The sequence below is a fragment of the Papaver somniferum genome, chromosome 3 (assembly GCF_003573695.1).
Source record: "Papaver somniferum cultivar HN1 chromosome 3, ASM357369v1, whole genome shotgun sequence".
NCBI lineage: Eukaryota > Viridiplantae > Streptophyta > Magnoliopsida > Ranunculales > Papaveraceae > Papaver > Papaver somniferum.
In genome coordinates this window covers 93,778,152-93,794,313 of record NC_039360.1, presented here as the reverse complement: position 1 = coordinate 93,794,313, position 16,162 = coordinate 93,778,152, and the positions used below count along the sequence as shown (strand labels likewise).

At 36.7% G+C, this 16,162-nt stretch overlaps 1 long non-coding RNA gene across 1 annotated transcript; it reads left to right on the top strand.

Moving 5' to 3' along the window:
• Positions 1-9,044: 9,044 nt before the first annotated feature.
• LOC113361491 lies at positions 9,045-9,889 on the top strand. Its single transcript, XR_003365145.1, has 2 exons — positions 9,045-9,379; positions 9,568-9,889. It is a non-coding gene; the product is annotated as an uncharacterized LOC113361491 (long non-coding RNA).
• The last annotated feature ends 6,273 nt before the right edge of the window (positions 9,890-16,162 follow it).

Genomic DNA, 16,162 nt, shown 5'->3' with positions numbered 1-16,162 from the left:
CAAGATATAATAATTCCCATTAGAATTGACAAAAGGGCCCATAAAATAAATTCCCCATACATCAAAAACCTCAACAAATTGAATAATAGTTAGTGGCATTTGATTTCGAGCACCTAAATTGCATGTTCTTTGGCACCTATCACATGTGATACAAAATGCATGTGTATCCTTAAATAAAGTTGGCCAAAAGAAACCACATTCTAGTACCTTGAGAGCGGTTCTCTTGCTCCCAAAGTGTCCTCCACAAGCATATGAGTGGCAAAAAGACAAGATAGAATTAAATTCTGATTCGGGAACGCACCTTCTTATTACTTGGTCACTACAATGTTTCCATAAGTATGGATCATCCCATATGTATTGGTTTCCTAAATTTTTAAGTTTGTCCCTCTTAGCACGAGACAAGTTCTTTGGGATTTGTTTATACACTAAGTAATTAACAATATCAGCGTATCATGGTTCTCCAAAGGCAACTGAGAATAGTTGCTCATCCGGGAAGCTTTCACGCAATGGGATAGCTTCCTTGTACACAGCAAGACGGCTCAAGTGATCCGCAACGGTGTTCTCAATTCCTTTCTTGTCTTTGATCTCTATATCAAATTTTTGCAAGAGCAAAATCCATCATATGAGCCTCGGTTTTGCCTCTTTCTTCATTAGCAAGTACCTAAGTGCTGCATGATCAGAAAAGACAACAACTCTTGTATCAATTAGATAAGAGCGAAACTTTTCTAAAGCAAAAACAATAGCTAATAACTCTTTTTCAGTGGTTGTGTAATTTTTTTGGGCTTCATTGAGTGTCCTAGAAGCATAATAAATGGCATGAGGTATCTTCCCCACACGCTGCCCAAGCACCGCACCAACCGCATAATCACTTGCATCACACATGAGCTCAAAAGGCTTGCTCCAATCCGGTGGTTTAATGATAGGGGATGAAATCAAAAGTTCTTTCAAACGATTGAATGCCGCCACACACTTATCATCAAAGTTAAAAACCACATCTTTTTGCAATAAATTGCACAGTGGTGATGCTATCTTGGAAAAATCCTTGATGAATCTACGATAAAAACCTGCATGACCAAGAAAAGAGCGTATCCCTCTCACCGTAGTGGGAGGGTTTAGAGCACGAATAAGGTCTATCTTAGATTTATCGACTTCCAAGCCTTTAGAAGATATTATATGGCCTAAAACTATGCCATGAGTTACCATGAAATGGCACTTCTCCCAATTCAGCACAAGGTTTGTTTCAACACATCTTTCAAGGATTAATGATAAATTGTGCAAGCAAAGGTCAAATGAATCACCAAAGACACTAAAGTCATCCATGAAGACTTCGATTATGTTTTCAACATATTCTGAAAAAATACTTACCATACACCTTTGGAAGGTAGCTGGAGCATTGCATAAGCCAAAAGGCATCCTTCTATAAGCAAAAGTACCGAAAGGACAAGTGAAAGTGGTTTTCTCTTGATCCTCCGGTGCTATCACAATCTGATTGTAACCTGAATAGCCATCAACGAAGCAATAGTAAGAGTGTCCAGCTACACGTTCAAGCATTTGATCAATAAATGGTAATGGAAAGTGATCCTTCCTAGTAGTGGCATTCAATTTTCTATAATCAATACAAACCCTCCAACCGGTTTGCACACAAGTTGGGACAAGTTCATTCTTATCATTCTCCACCACCGTCGCACCTGATTTCTTTGGTACCACTTGTACAGGGCTTACCCACTTGCTATCGGATATGGGGTAGATAACACCCACATCCAAAATCTTGAGTATCTCCTTTTTCACAACTTCCATCATGGGAGGGTTCAAACGACGTTGCACTTCCCTTGTAGGCTTTGCATCGTCTTCCAATCGGATCTTGTGCATACAAACGGCAGGGCTTATACCCTTGATATCGGCAATTGTCCATCCTATGGCCGTCTTGTACGTCCTTAGTACCCTTAAAAGTTTTTTCTCCTGTAATTCATTAAGCTCATTAGAAACAATCACAGGTAATTCTTCGTTATCACCCAAGTACAAGTACTTTAAGTGACTTGGAAGAGGTTTCAATTCTAACTTTGGAGATTTAACAATAGAAGGCACAAGCTTTTCATCATTGCAAGGTAAAGAAGCATATGAAATATTCTTAATTGCTAATTTTTCTGGTAATGAGTCAAGAGAACCAATGGTTTCTTTAATCTCATCACCATACTCCAAACCATTAGCAATAGGTGTAGTGAGCATGGTTTCCAAAGTATCAACACCATTCAACTCAAACATTTGTTGGGCCAATGTATCCATCACATCAATGGAGAAACAAGAGTGGAAATCACTAGGATATCTCATCGTCTCGAAAATGTTGAAACGTATTATTTCTCCATCAAACTCCATAGTTAGCGTTCCCTTGTCCACATCAATAATGGTTTTCGCCGTTTTCATGAAGGGACGCCCAAGTAACAATGGAAGAGATGAGTGCGGTGAACCTTCATCCATCTCTAACACGCAAAAGTCAGCTGGAAATACTAGTTGATTAACCTGCACAAGAACATCCCCAACAATACCCATTGGGTAAACATTAGAGCGATCGGCTAATTACAATACAATTCCAGCCTTTTTTAGAGGACCAAGATCGAGTGAGTTATACATAGATGCAGGCATAACACTTATGGATGCACCTAAGTCCAACATAGCTTTGTTAAATGTGGTGTTACCAATTGTGACGGGAATGTCAAAGCTATCGGGATCCTTGCACTTAAGTGGGAGTTTGTGTTGTAAGATTGCTGAAGCATTCTCCCCACACTTAGCACTTCATTACCTTTGAGCCTTTGCTTGTTGGTACACAAGTCCTTCAACACCTTTGCATACTTTGGAACTTGCTTGATTGCATCTATGACTGGTATATTCACATGGATCTTCTTGAGAACGTCTAAAATCTTCTTTTCTAGTTCCGCCTTCTTGGAATTTGCAAATCTGCGAGGAAAAGGTATAGGAGGAACATAAGTAGAAACCGGAGTTTTAGAGTTAGAAATAGGTACCTCAGAAGTTTGGGGAGAATCCTCATTTTTCTCCTCCAAAACAGGTTCCTTTGGTGTTTCCACCTTCCCCGAATCAGTAACTTCGGGTTGCACAAGTTGTGTACCACTTCTCAAAGTAATTGCATTGACACCCTCTTTTGGGTTGATAGGTTGAGAAGGGAGTTTCCCACCATTTGGTGCCTTCAACTGGTTCAACTCAATAGCCATAGAACCAACTTGAGTTTGCAACTCCTTAACCGTACTCTCCGTTCTTTTCATAAAAGATTTCAGCAACTCTTCCATACTTGACCCCTGATTTTGAGGTTGTTGTTGTTGTTGTGGAAATTGTTGTTGCTGAAATTGTTGTTGTTGTGGTTGAAATCCACTCGGACGGTTGAAAGTAGGTTGCTGAACCGCTCCTTACTTGTTGGCATAGCTATAATTAGGGTGATCTCTCCATCCCGGATTGTAAGTGTTGGAGTAGGGATCATACCGTCTTTGTTGATTTGGAAAGACCGCATTAGCTTGTTCTCTGGGGTCTTCATACCCTTGAAGAGACTTTGGTATCACCGCGGCTGCAACTTGTTGCATCATTGCTGTCATGTTACCCATTTGTTGACGAAGTTCCTCGACTTCGATCACTTCATTTACTCTCCTAAGAAGCACATCTGAACCACGACTCATGAATTGTTGCGAGTTAGCTGCCATGTTCTCAATCAACTCTCTAGCTTGTGCCACCGTTTTGTTCACTAGTACACCACCACCTACAGCGTCAAGAAGATTCTTATCACTTGTTTGGAGTCCTTCATATAAGTACTGAATTACCATAGCGTCACTGAATTGGTGGTGAGGACAACTTGCCACCAATCTCTTGTATCGTTCCCAACATTCATATAAAGATTCTCCCACATTTTGCTTCATCCCGCAAATCTCCTTGCGAATTTTAGTAGCCTTTGATGCTGGAAAATATCTCTCTAAAAAGAGTTTCTTCAACCCATTCCACGTTGTGACACTTCCGGAAGGCAAATAATACAACCAATCCTTAGCACTATCCGCCAAAGAGAATCAGAAAACTTTCAACATTGCACCATCCGCATCAGTATTCGCTGGAAGCATGGCCGTGACAATGGTGTGGAAGTCCATAAGATGCTTGTTTGGGTCTTCATTCACCATGCCATGGAACTTTGGTAATTCTCTAAGTAACCCCGGCTTGATATCGAAAGTAGAGTTTGTTTGAATACACCATTGTTGTGTATCCAACTTGTGAGAAGCCAAGTCCTTGAGTATACGATTTGCATCACCCATTGCTTCTTCTTCTTCAACTAGTGGTTCTTCTACGAATGGAACCTCTTGTTCTTCTTCTAGTTATAGCTCTTCTTCCACTTCTAACTCTTGTTTTTCCGTCGTGTCTTGACTTGGTTGGAGTATTGTGCCTCTTCGAGTAGCTATCCCGCACCTTGGATAGTTCCAATCTTTAGAAGCCAAGGAATAGGTACCTGAAAAACAATTCTCACAAACAAGTAAGAAAAACTAAACAAGAAACAAAAAGAAAATATGAAAGCAGAAATGATGATAAGAAACTAAAAACTTAATAACTAGCCGTATGCGTCCCCGGCAACGACGCCAAAATTTGACCGTTGTCGTATGCGTCAAAAATAATTTCACTTTCCTAAAGTATATGATAAGAAAGAGTTCGTTTCCACATAGAGGCAATTGTAGTTATTATGTATTCAATTTCCTAAGTAGCCAATTAGTGGGATTTCTGATTTTATAAAGCAATATGAATTAAATTAAAAGCAAAATAAAAAGTAGAATGTAATCAATGAGAGAAAGATATTGGTCAAGGAATTCATCTTATATCTTAAACAAGTGCTTGCATTCATGATTAGAATTACAATTTAATCTCTTTTATTATCAAAAGCGTAGAGAATCAAGAGAGCAAGATAATCTATTAATTTCCTAAGTTCATCAACATACAAATTAGAGCTGCGTATGTGAATTCTACATAAAGAATAACCTAACGCCTTGCGCTAATTAAGTTCAATTCCCAAAAGCATTAAGTTTTGGAAATAGGCTAATCAATGCAATTGTCATACATTGCGCATGAAAATTCGGACAAAGGTCAAACTCTATATATGATTACAAGAGTGTATCACTACAAACCGTAATCATATCATGCTCTTGTATTCGGGGTTATCGCTTGCTGAAAAACCCTAAAATAGCTATGGGCAAGGATCCAAGTTCAATTAATTGTCCACTTAACTAACCAAACATCTAAGTCCTATCACAATACATCAATCATGTGATTATTAAAACAATAGAGATTTGAACGATAATCAAGAGAGAAAACTAATGCATTAATCAAGCACAAGTTGTAGATATAGGACTACATCCTTAACCAATAATATAATATTTAGCTACTCATAGCTATGGAGTTCATCATAATCAATAATCAAATAAAGAAGATGAAAAATAAATACGAAAGCAAACCCTAGTTGTGTAAACAAAAGCGGCTCTCTCCTTAGCTCCAAGTAGAATACGTCCTCCTAAAAGTTGTAGAAGTCTTCTATTTTATAGTTCCTCTTGTTCCAAAATTAGGTCTAGTCTTCAAAGTCCATTAGATGAAAATCCACGTGGCCCAAAAGTGAGAAAAACCCATGTAGAAACTTTGCCAAATCGCCGCCGGAAATGGCCGGAAGTTTGCCGGAAAAGTGTCCGGAAAACTATCTCAGGGGACCGACAAAGTCCGCCTGGTCACCAGTCAACTGGGTCAAATCGGTCAAGTCAACCGAGTCAACTCAGTCAAAGTCTCTGAGTCAAACCGGGTCAGATCATGAGTCAGACCCTAGTCAGCTATAGGTGAGCTAACTGGGCTGACTTGATTGAGTTTCCATGGCATAATCCATTTGCACTGGCCTGAGTTATGCTGCACAATGATTGTGCATCATAGCTCAACCCAGCCATGCTGGCCCTGCACACTGCAAATCTTGCAACATCTTCATTTCTTCCATCTGCAATGACACTCTCCACTCCAGCTGCACCTGTTATCATTCACATTCACCAGCTTAAACTCATCACCACCTTCCCTGTAATGCATTGTTACCGACACCATTGCAGCAGCACCTCCCTCTGATTCATCATCAATTCATAGTAACAACACCACCATCTTCACCATCTCAGATACAGTCTCTTCTTCTCTCAATTTCGATCTCAAAAACCCTTGAATCTCCTCAATCGAACAATCACAGAGACCAACTCTTTCTCGTACTCTAAATCCTCTCAAACCCATCTCGCCCTGAATTTCTCCATCGTCTTCTCTGAATTGCAGCTTCAATTTCTCTAGCCCTCGCTCAAATTCTTAAATCAATGGGCAACAGAGGAGAAGAAGAAAGAAAAGGGAAAATGAACCCTAGCTTTCCTCTCTCGACCAAAATAGTATCTGAATAAGGGGAACATATGTTGACACGCCCATTGTTTAGAAAAGGGTTATCCTTGGTTGGCAGCCCCTTTTCAGATGTCCTAATTGCTTTGCATAGCAGCCTCGATCAAATGTGTGTCTGCTTTTAACACTTCTAAAGGGACTCCAGCTGGTCGCGCTTATCTGCGGATGGGCTCTCAACGTCAATGAAATGACGATTCCGCCTGCTTGCTCCAAATGAACGCTCTTTTCTTCTCTTGAATTCTTCCACTAACAGCAGCCGTCTCTTACTTCTCATGTCCACTTCTTCTCTACAATTTCTCTTCATCACTAAAGCAGTCGTGCTTTTCAGACATAAATTTGCATCACTAAAGCCGCCATGCTTTTCAGACAAAAATTAAGAAATAGAAGCAAATAATGAGAAATAGTTTGTCTCCAACAGCATTTGCATCTTTTTTCCTTGTTCTTATTCTTTTGTTCCAAATGACTCCAAAGTACCTAAATACTCAAAAACAAACATAGGATACATAATTTACAAGAAAACTTAGCAAAGTAAGCAAAAATACTAGATATAAAATTAGGTGTTTTAGACACCTATCAACTAGTATGACCGATCACAAGTAGGTACCATGTTTAGGTAGAACCGATCTGAACCCATGTATGTGACTTGGTATGACCAATCACAACTAACCATTGTGACTTGGTATGAGATATCACATAGTAGTCTTGGAATTTTGGTAGAACCAATTCTAAACTTGTTTGGAAGTGTAGTAGAACCAGTTCCAAGATGCAAATCCGTTTTTCCATGAATTACATATTTTCTTCATGAACTTGTGTCGTTTCAGAATTAGGATTTGTTGTGTAAAGATGTCAACATGCTTTGAACATGAGCGTTAACTCTTATCATTTATTGTTCAAAGATATTCCCTGGTACTCAAGGTGATCATTTACCGAAATAAATTGAGAATCTTTTAATTAAGGTTTTTGGTTTTTATATGATTTAATTACCAGTAATTAATGCATAGTAGAGAATAAAAATTAGTCTGTGCATTTACTAATTTGAGATTTTCTATGAAATATTTCGGAAAAATATTGGACTACATTTATTGGAATTAGGAAAACCGAATTTGGGTTCCATATCTTAAGAATAATTTCAGTTTTGGAAATTCCTTGGTGTCCGAACAACCTTGGTCTATAAATAACTAAGTTTGCATTTCTAGCAAACTATCCTAAGAGCCAAGAAAACTTCATCTCTTGTTGTTTTTGGTGGATCCGCCTAATCAGAGAGGAAAGTATCCTAATTAGGTGAAATCTCTTACGACCGCTCGTTTAAAGACTTATGTGGGATCAAGAAGCTCTACGAGTACCGTAGGTAGGAAACTAGATAATTTGTGTTATTAGTTTTCGATTATTGATTTGATTGATTAAGGGTTGTTGAAACTTTGATTGCACCTAGTTTGTTTATTCTTGAGAATCTTCTCTTCTGATATAAGATTCACTCATATTAGATCAAAGTATCGACGAGATCTTTAGAACTGTTGTTAGATCTAATGACATCTTATGATAATCCATTATTAACAGATTTTGTTATGTGCGTGGTTGATCACAAGAGGACTCAAGTGTTGTTTTGTAGGTTTTTGAAGGTAATAGAAGATTTGAAGACGAAGAAGAAGTCTTATTAGTTTTCGTATCTTATGGATTTAGTGCACAAACCTTGATCGACTGGGATCCAAGTAGAATCAGTTTATCTTTGCTAGGGTTGATTGATTAGTTACGTGAGGTCGGCATCACTTTATAGTTTCTCGTTGAGATCTATACTGATTGATTGCAAATCTAAACTTGATTATTTCGGTAGTCATTGGATAAATTGATCTAACTAGAGAAAGGAGTTTATTAGATTAAACATAAGAGCCGTTGTCAAAAACTCACATATCTTCTAGAAAAATTTATTAGAGTGCTTACCAAATAGATTATTCCTTTGTTGTTTAAAATACGATCCAAAGGACATGTTATTCACCTGCGTGATTCTAAAAGTCAAAGGCGCAGGGATACTGAGGGAACTAAGTATCTAGGGGTAGTCTGCTTGGTCTCAACTATACGAAGTTGGTATATGATTTTTTTATAGCGGCTTAATTCTGAAAGTATTCAAACTGGACTAGGTCCAGGGGTTTTTCTATATTTACGGTTTCCTCGTTAACAAAATCTTGTTGTGTCTTTTACTTTGTTTTCCGCATTATAATTGTTATTATAAGGAATTTTTAATAAAATGCCCATGTGGGAAAATGCATTTAAGAAAATGTCCACGTTTTTTCTCATAATTTATTTAATGCCCATGCCGTCTGTTTTTACGTCTGGGCCCACCAAACTAGTAAAATCTCGTGGACTTAATCAATATCTCATCTGACGATATGATATTTTGATCGGCGCAATTACTAAACTGCCCTATATCGTAATATCATCTTTTACCTCCCATTTGATTAATCAACGGCTAAAAATGTAAGGGAAGTATTAACTGCGATCCAAACAGGTGGTGAGAGCTAAGTGGAGAACGTGTTCATCTCCCCAACGGTCCCACCACGTGTGATAATAACTTAACTGACGCGTCCATCTTCCCAACCTCGTGTCCTGATAACATTTTCTTAGGGTTCTTTCACTTATCTTACGGCAAACTTTTGATCACAGAGATTGAGAAACCGTATTAGTTGATTGAGAAACCCATCTCTTCTGGTTCTTTCTCTGCATTCCCGTGAAGGCTCTCCGCCTCCAATTTTCATACTCCGCGTCTTCATGCCAAAAAAAGTTCAGTTATTTATACTACCAGCAATCACCGCCAGTCCCTATAATCGACCGAAAATCATTGATGTGATCTCAATTGAATCGTCTGCAGAAAAAAAAGTTACAGAAAATCATCGATGTGATCTACCAGGAGAGGATTTCCGAGATTGGGGATTTTGATTTTTATTAGGTAATGACTTTGATCTAATTAGGGATTTTGATTTCTGTTAGGTAATGATTCTTATTGGGGATTTTGGTTTTTGTTTGGAAATTAGATAAGGGATTTTAATTTTGTTTAGAACCCCCGTCTAATAAATCGTGTTTGCTTCTATTTAGATTGCTTTCTCGTCTTCTTCAATCTATTCTTCCCTATTACAGGTGCCGTGAACTCAATGTTTCTACTAAGGTGGTGTAAGTGTTGTTGAAGACGAAGACGTATTTTTGGAGATAATCAGTGGAAATACTGGTGCAAGATTGTGTTTGATGGTTTAGGTATTGGAAATAGCCGGAATTACAGCAATAGATTTTGGAGGTGTTAATGATTTTTCCTAATTGATTCCGTTTTTATTTAATTGAAGAACTTTCCTTTTAATATTTTTTCTTAAATTTCCATTTTTGTGTAATATAAAAAACTGTAATTGCATGGGTTCCGTGAATAAAATTGGGGAAGATGAAGTATCATCTTCTCTCTTACTAGTTACAACCAATGCAGTTAATATCGGATATCGGTTCATCTCGGCCGCGACCGATACACTGGTACGATTTTATATCGGGGATATTATCGTTGAAATATCGGTATAATATCGGTTCTAAATTTAGAGACTATACTTTTATATTAAACATTTTCTCCACACATTTACGGATAAAACTGGAACAAGAACGATTACCTCCAATCAGAACACCGACTCTGGTAGTTTCGTCACACTTTACTGACATTTACTTCCAATGGTTGCAACTTGAAAAAACTGCATCATATAAGTAGAGAAACGGATAAGTATCGATAAAACGTAAGTTAGTAATACTATAAAACTACAACTATGAGCAACAACCAAACTAGAAATGCTAGCAACAACTCTTAAAGCTTCCCTTATGACCCAGTGAGCAATGTAAGCAACACTTCACTTCTCCACAAAGTTTTCGAGCAATGGACAAAAAATACACGAGGTGATGCTCATAGTCATACATTATGTACACATTAACTGCATTGTACATCGAACTGAATCCAACTAGCAATATCATCTCTACTATTATCCTTGGTTCTTGCTTGAAAAAACATGTACAAATTCATGGGCCTAATTTACAGTAAAACGGGACTGACTCAACTTACATTGTCGATTGAAAAAGAACAAAACAAAAACCAATAATAAAGAAGGTCTATTACCATATTTGACCATTAACAGTCAATTTCCATTGTCTATTAGGAAGGTCTATTACCTCAAATTCTTTAATTGATGAAGAAAAAACTGAGTTTTTTTCTTTCTGATATAGGTTTTGAAGATGAAATTTGTGGGTACAAGTTATTAATAAGAATGAACCCTCAAAATAAGTGAGTTTTGAAGATGTTGATGAATTTAATTAATCAAAGCAAAAAAAAAAAAAGACTAATTATCAAAAGGTTCAAAACCCTAACCTTCAATTAATCAATAGTCTCTGAGATTTTTAGATGAAGAACATCAGCTAATCAAAAGTTCCTTCCTTAGATTGGATTCTCAATGATGATATTTGAAGAACACGACTTGCTGAATCATGTATTTGAAGAACACGATATGTTTTTCACTTCATCTCCTCTTCTTTTCTCTTCCACAATTCGACTGAAAACAATCGAATGAAATTTTAGGGATTTAACGTATACCGGAACTGAAAAACCAAGATTACCCTTACACTTTACACAAAATGACCGGTACCGGGCCTACCGGCTAATTTTGGAAAATCTCGTTTCGTCCGTATCGGTCGATTTTGTCGGGTAAATATCGTATCCCCGATATCCTTCATATCGTATCCCCGATATCCTTCATATCGTATCGTGCTAGACCGATATCCGAAATATCGGCGATATATCGACCATATCGGCCGATATTGACTACACTGGTTACAACAGCATTAACTCGGTTTAATTTAACTCGGCACCGAGTCTACAAACTAACTCGGCTTTACTCGGACTCTTTTGCAGGTATAAATGTCTTTTACCGTAGCTGATTTAGTTCCACCTGTCCTCTAACAGCCGTCAGCCGTTTTTTCAAAAAACGGGACGGAAAAGGTCAATTCATGGGCATTAAATAAATTATTAAAAAAATATGGGCATTTTCTTAAATGCATTTCTCCACATGGGTATTTTATTAAAAATCTCTTATTATAATTAAGTAAAATTAACTCTGTAATACTTGATATTGATCCTATAGAGTTTCGGTTATTACCGAACTTATTGTCAAGTCCATATTTTATTGTCGTATTGTGTCGATCTTGTATTCATAGTCAATCACACAAGTGATCTTGTTGTTGTATTGTATCGATTTCTTATCCATAGACGATCACACGAAGTGTGAACCGAATCTGTTATATTTTCTCGACTATGTCCAAAGACGATCACATTCGACAGAGAACTTATAGGTTGATAAATAAAAGATTGTGGTGTATTTGGGTACCATTGTCTTTTCAATTGGTATCAGAGCGGGCAGACACGAAAAGATCTAATAATTTGTGTTTGGTGCGATCCAACCTATAAGATTTGAATCTAGTGGCAGATTCAATTAACGTACCAACAAGATTTGATGGGACAAATTACCCATTATCAAAATCTGTTATGAGATTTTTTCTTCAATCACGCGATTTTAATACTTGGATATTAATCGAAGAAGGATATGAACGACCGAAAGTGGAATATTCAAAAACTAAATTTAAACGCTTAGCGTTATGTACTAATGAAGAAAGAGCTCTTGCCAAACAGAATTTTGATGGTTTGAATTCCATAATACATGCAGTGAGGCAAGATCCTTTACATCATGTCTCATCATGTGATACTTCCAAGGAAGCGTGGGATACTCTTGAGACTGTATTCGATGGAAATGATTCGGAAAGAGAAGCTCATCTTCAAGCTCTTTACTATGAATGGGAATTCTTTAGAATTGATGATAACGATACCTTCGAAGAGTTTAATAATAAACTTTCTGAGATTGTCAATGCTTCTTTCTCCCTTGAAAAGACTATACCTGAAAAGGAAATAGTATGCAAGATCGATTCTCAGATCGTTACCATCCAGATACGATTCCAAAAAACATGCCATAATGGAAGCCAATGATGTTTCTATACTTTATCGAAGATCTCTTATAGGAAAGTTAAAGATCTTTCATAAAGAAATTGATGAAGAACAAAAATATTGGATTCAGTGCCTCAAATAATACAAATCAATCTTCGAAAGAAGTAAGTATAAACTGGGCTAAGAAAATCTAATGTTTCAAGTGCCGTGGTTTTGGACATATGGTCAGAAATTGTTCCAGCAAAAAGGCTCGGAAGTGCAACAAAACTTATTTCACTACCCTGGATGATATTCCTGAGGAGAAACCCTATGAAAGAATATCAAATTGCAATGCACTTGTTGCCAAAACTAACAGTGATTTGTCTAGTGAGTCTAATCAACTCCTAAAGGACTGTTTAGAAAAACTTGAGTTGGAAACTAAGGAAAATCTAAAGTTAAACAAGGAATTTGATAACCTTAGAAAATCCTTGTCAGATAAAACACAAGAGGCAACGATTTTATTTGTTAGTTAATCGCTTTTCCTGTTTAAGAAAAGCCTCTTTATATTGCTTATATTTTTCTTTTGCTTAACAAAATTTTGGTACAATTGATATGTTCCATTATTATGTATGGATTGGTTTGTTTGATTCAATTGTTTCCGGTTAAGAAAAATCGTGTCAATTTACCTTTATCATTGTTCTGTGAAAATTGGGTGTTTTGAATTCTGTTATTTTCTACTTGTGTAATCTCCCTTTACTGTTTATCTGTCTTGTTTGATTCTAGTACAACGAAAATAATAGCCTGGAATGCTCAAGGATGTGGAACTAAAACAACTATACAACACCTAGATCATATCATTAGAATAGAAAAACTGGAAATTCTTTTCCTGTCTGAAACCAAGTCACAAAGACATTACTTGAAAAAACTTTTAGCAGACTTCCCAAATACTTTCTTTGTAAATCTAATTGGCAAAGCTGGTGGTTTGGCTTTGGCATGGGTGGATGGATTTCACTTTGAGATTGTCCACTGGAATAGTAACATGATGAATGTTATAATAAAAACTAATTTCTATGAAAACTCTTGGATTTTAAGAGCTTTTTACGGCAACTCTTCTAAACCCAAAAAACTAAAATCCTGGAGTTTCTTAGAGGACATATCTTCTAATTTAGCTCAAACTGGTACACCTTGGGTTGTAATTGGAGATTACAATCAAATCCTTAGTCCTTGCGAGAAGTCAGGAGGTTTACCTTTCATTAGTAGAGAAGCTGAACCTTTTCTTAGACTCTCGCAAAGAGCCGGTCTTACAAACCTAGGTTTTAAAGGAAATATCTTCACCTGGAATAACCAGCGAGAAGGCATAAAAAACATACAAGAGAGGTTAGATAAAGCCTATACAAATGATGATTGGATAAACCAATTCCCAGACTCTTCTCTTAATCACCTTCCTTTTTTTGGCTCAGATCACAGTCCAATTAGGCTAGATTTAAACCTAGACTCCAACTATAATCAATTGTTTCCGTTTAAAAATTTTTCGATACTTGTTTCAAGGAGAGTTCTTGTATTCATCTAATAAAAAATACTTGGGACCCTTCCCTGATAAATGCCACAGAAGTAGTTTTTCAAAATCTAAAAACTTTAGGTGAACACTTAACAATTTGGAGGAAAAATGTTTTTGGAGTTCCAGAAAAAAAATCTCTACCCTTCTAAAAATATTGAAAATATTCAATCTAAAAGTCATAAACCAAATAAACAATCTATTCTAAACACTAAGTACCTTGAGTTGGAACACCTGTATGATACTCAGGAGGCAATCTCAAAACAACTTTCTAGAGAAAACTTTGTTAAACTAGGAGAACGAAATACCAAGTATTTTCACATAAAAACTCTCAAAAGAAGAAAAAGAAATAGAATTGACTGTCTACTAAATCAACAGGGAGAAGTCTTAAAGCAAAAACCTTTAATTGCAAAAGAACTGAAAACACATTTTGAAACTCTTTTTACTGCCTCGCCTGTTTTTCTGGATAAAGAACTTATGGACCTGGTTCCAAAAGTTATTTCCGAACAAGATAATGTTGATTTACTTAAAAGTCCTACTTCTGAAGAAATGTGGCTAATAGTTAAGGCTATGAAGCCGAACAAATCACCGGGACCAGATGGTTTCCCGATAAGTTTCTTTAAACATAATTGGAATATAGTTGGACATCAAATAGTTTCCATTATACAAGAAATTCTCAAAACTAAACAGATTAGTCCCAAACTAAATGAGAACTTCCTATTCCTAATCCCTAAAATTAAAAATCCCAAAACACCAAGCGACTTCAGACCAATAGGTTTAAGTAATACACCCTATAAGATTCTGCCTAAACTCCTAGCAAATAGACTTAAAGTATTCCTTGAGAGAATGATATCTCCCTTTCAGTCTGCATTTTTGTCTTCAAGACAAATTGCAGACAATATTGTTGTGGCACATGAAGTTATACATTCTCTCAAGAAAATGAAAACTAAAAATGGTGGTTTAGGAATAAAAATCGACATGTCAAAGGCCTTTGACAGAGTAAGTTGAGACTTTTTGATACAAACCACAACTGCGTTTGGTTTCAGCAAGGTTTGGTGTAGTCTAATTCACCAATGTCTTTCTACTGCCTCCATCGCAGTCTTACTTAATGGCTGGCCAGGGGATTTTTTCTCACCTACCCGCGGGCTCAGACAAGGAGACCCGCTCTCTCCTTATCTGTTCTTAATTTGTATGGATGTCTTTTCCAGACTCCTGTATGCTAAAGAGAAAACCAAACACATAACAGGTATAAAAATCTCTAAGAACAGTATTCCTATTTCTCATCTTCTTTTCGCAGACGACTGTTTGCTTTTCTCTAAAGCCAGTCTGGTTAGCTGCAAGAACTTACTCAACATAATTTCTCAATTTAGCAATGCCTCAGGTCAGCTGATAAATTTCTCTAAATCAGGGATCTTTTTCAGTAAAAAGATCAACTCCAAACATCAAAGAATAATGATAAGGTTGCTAAAAAAAAAAAAAAAAAATGCATCTCTGACACCTATCTAGGAACACCTTTATTTGTTGATAGATCGAAAATTAAGACCTTCAATAAAATTGTAACAAATATGGAAAATAGAGCTCAGAGTTGGAATGGCACAACCTTGGTCCAAGCTAGCAAATCAGTTCTCATTAAATTTGTGTTATCGAGTCTTCTCATTTACCAAATGGGGTGTTTTGCCCTTCCTAAGAAAATAAAAAACCAGATAGATGCTATCCAAAGAGAATTTTGGTGGGGAAAGCAAAAAAACAAGAAAAACTTATACCCGATTGGATGGGATTTTGTTTGCGATCCTGTAGAACTAGGTGGCTTAGGGTTTAAAGAAGCTAACAAGATGAATAAATCAATGATCGCAAAACTTGCTTGGAGATTGGCAACTAACGAAAATGGTCTTTTAGTGTATGTTCTAAAAGAGAAATACTTTAAAAATCCTTCTGTTTTCTTTTCAAAAAAGCACTATAACTCTTCTTGGATATGGAGGTGTATTTTACAGGGGATATCTCTGATTCATAAACATAGTTTTTGGGAGGTAGGCGACGGTAAGTCAATAAATATATGGTCGGATTAATGGATACCAGGTATGGAAAATAACCTGTTAACATATTGTGGATCTAAATTAAACCCTTTAACACTTATATCTGAGTTTCTTGACTCAAATACGAAGAAGTGGAATGATCTGAAAGTTAGG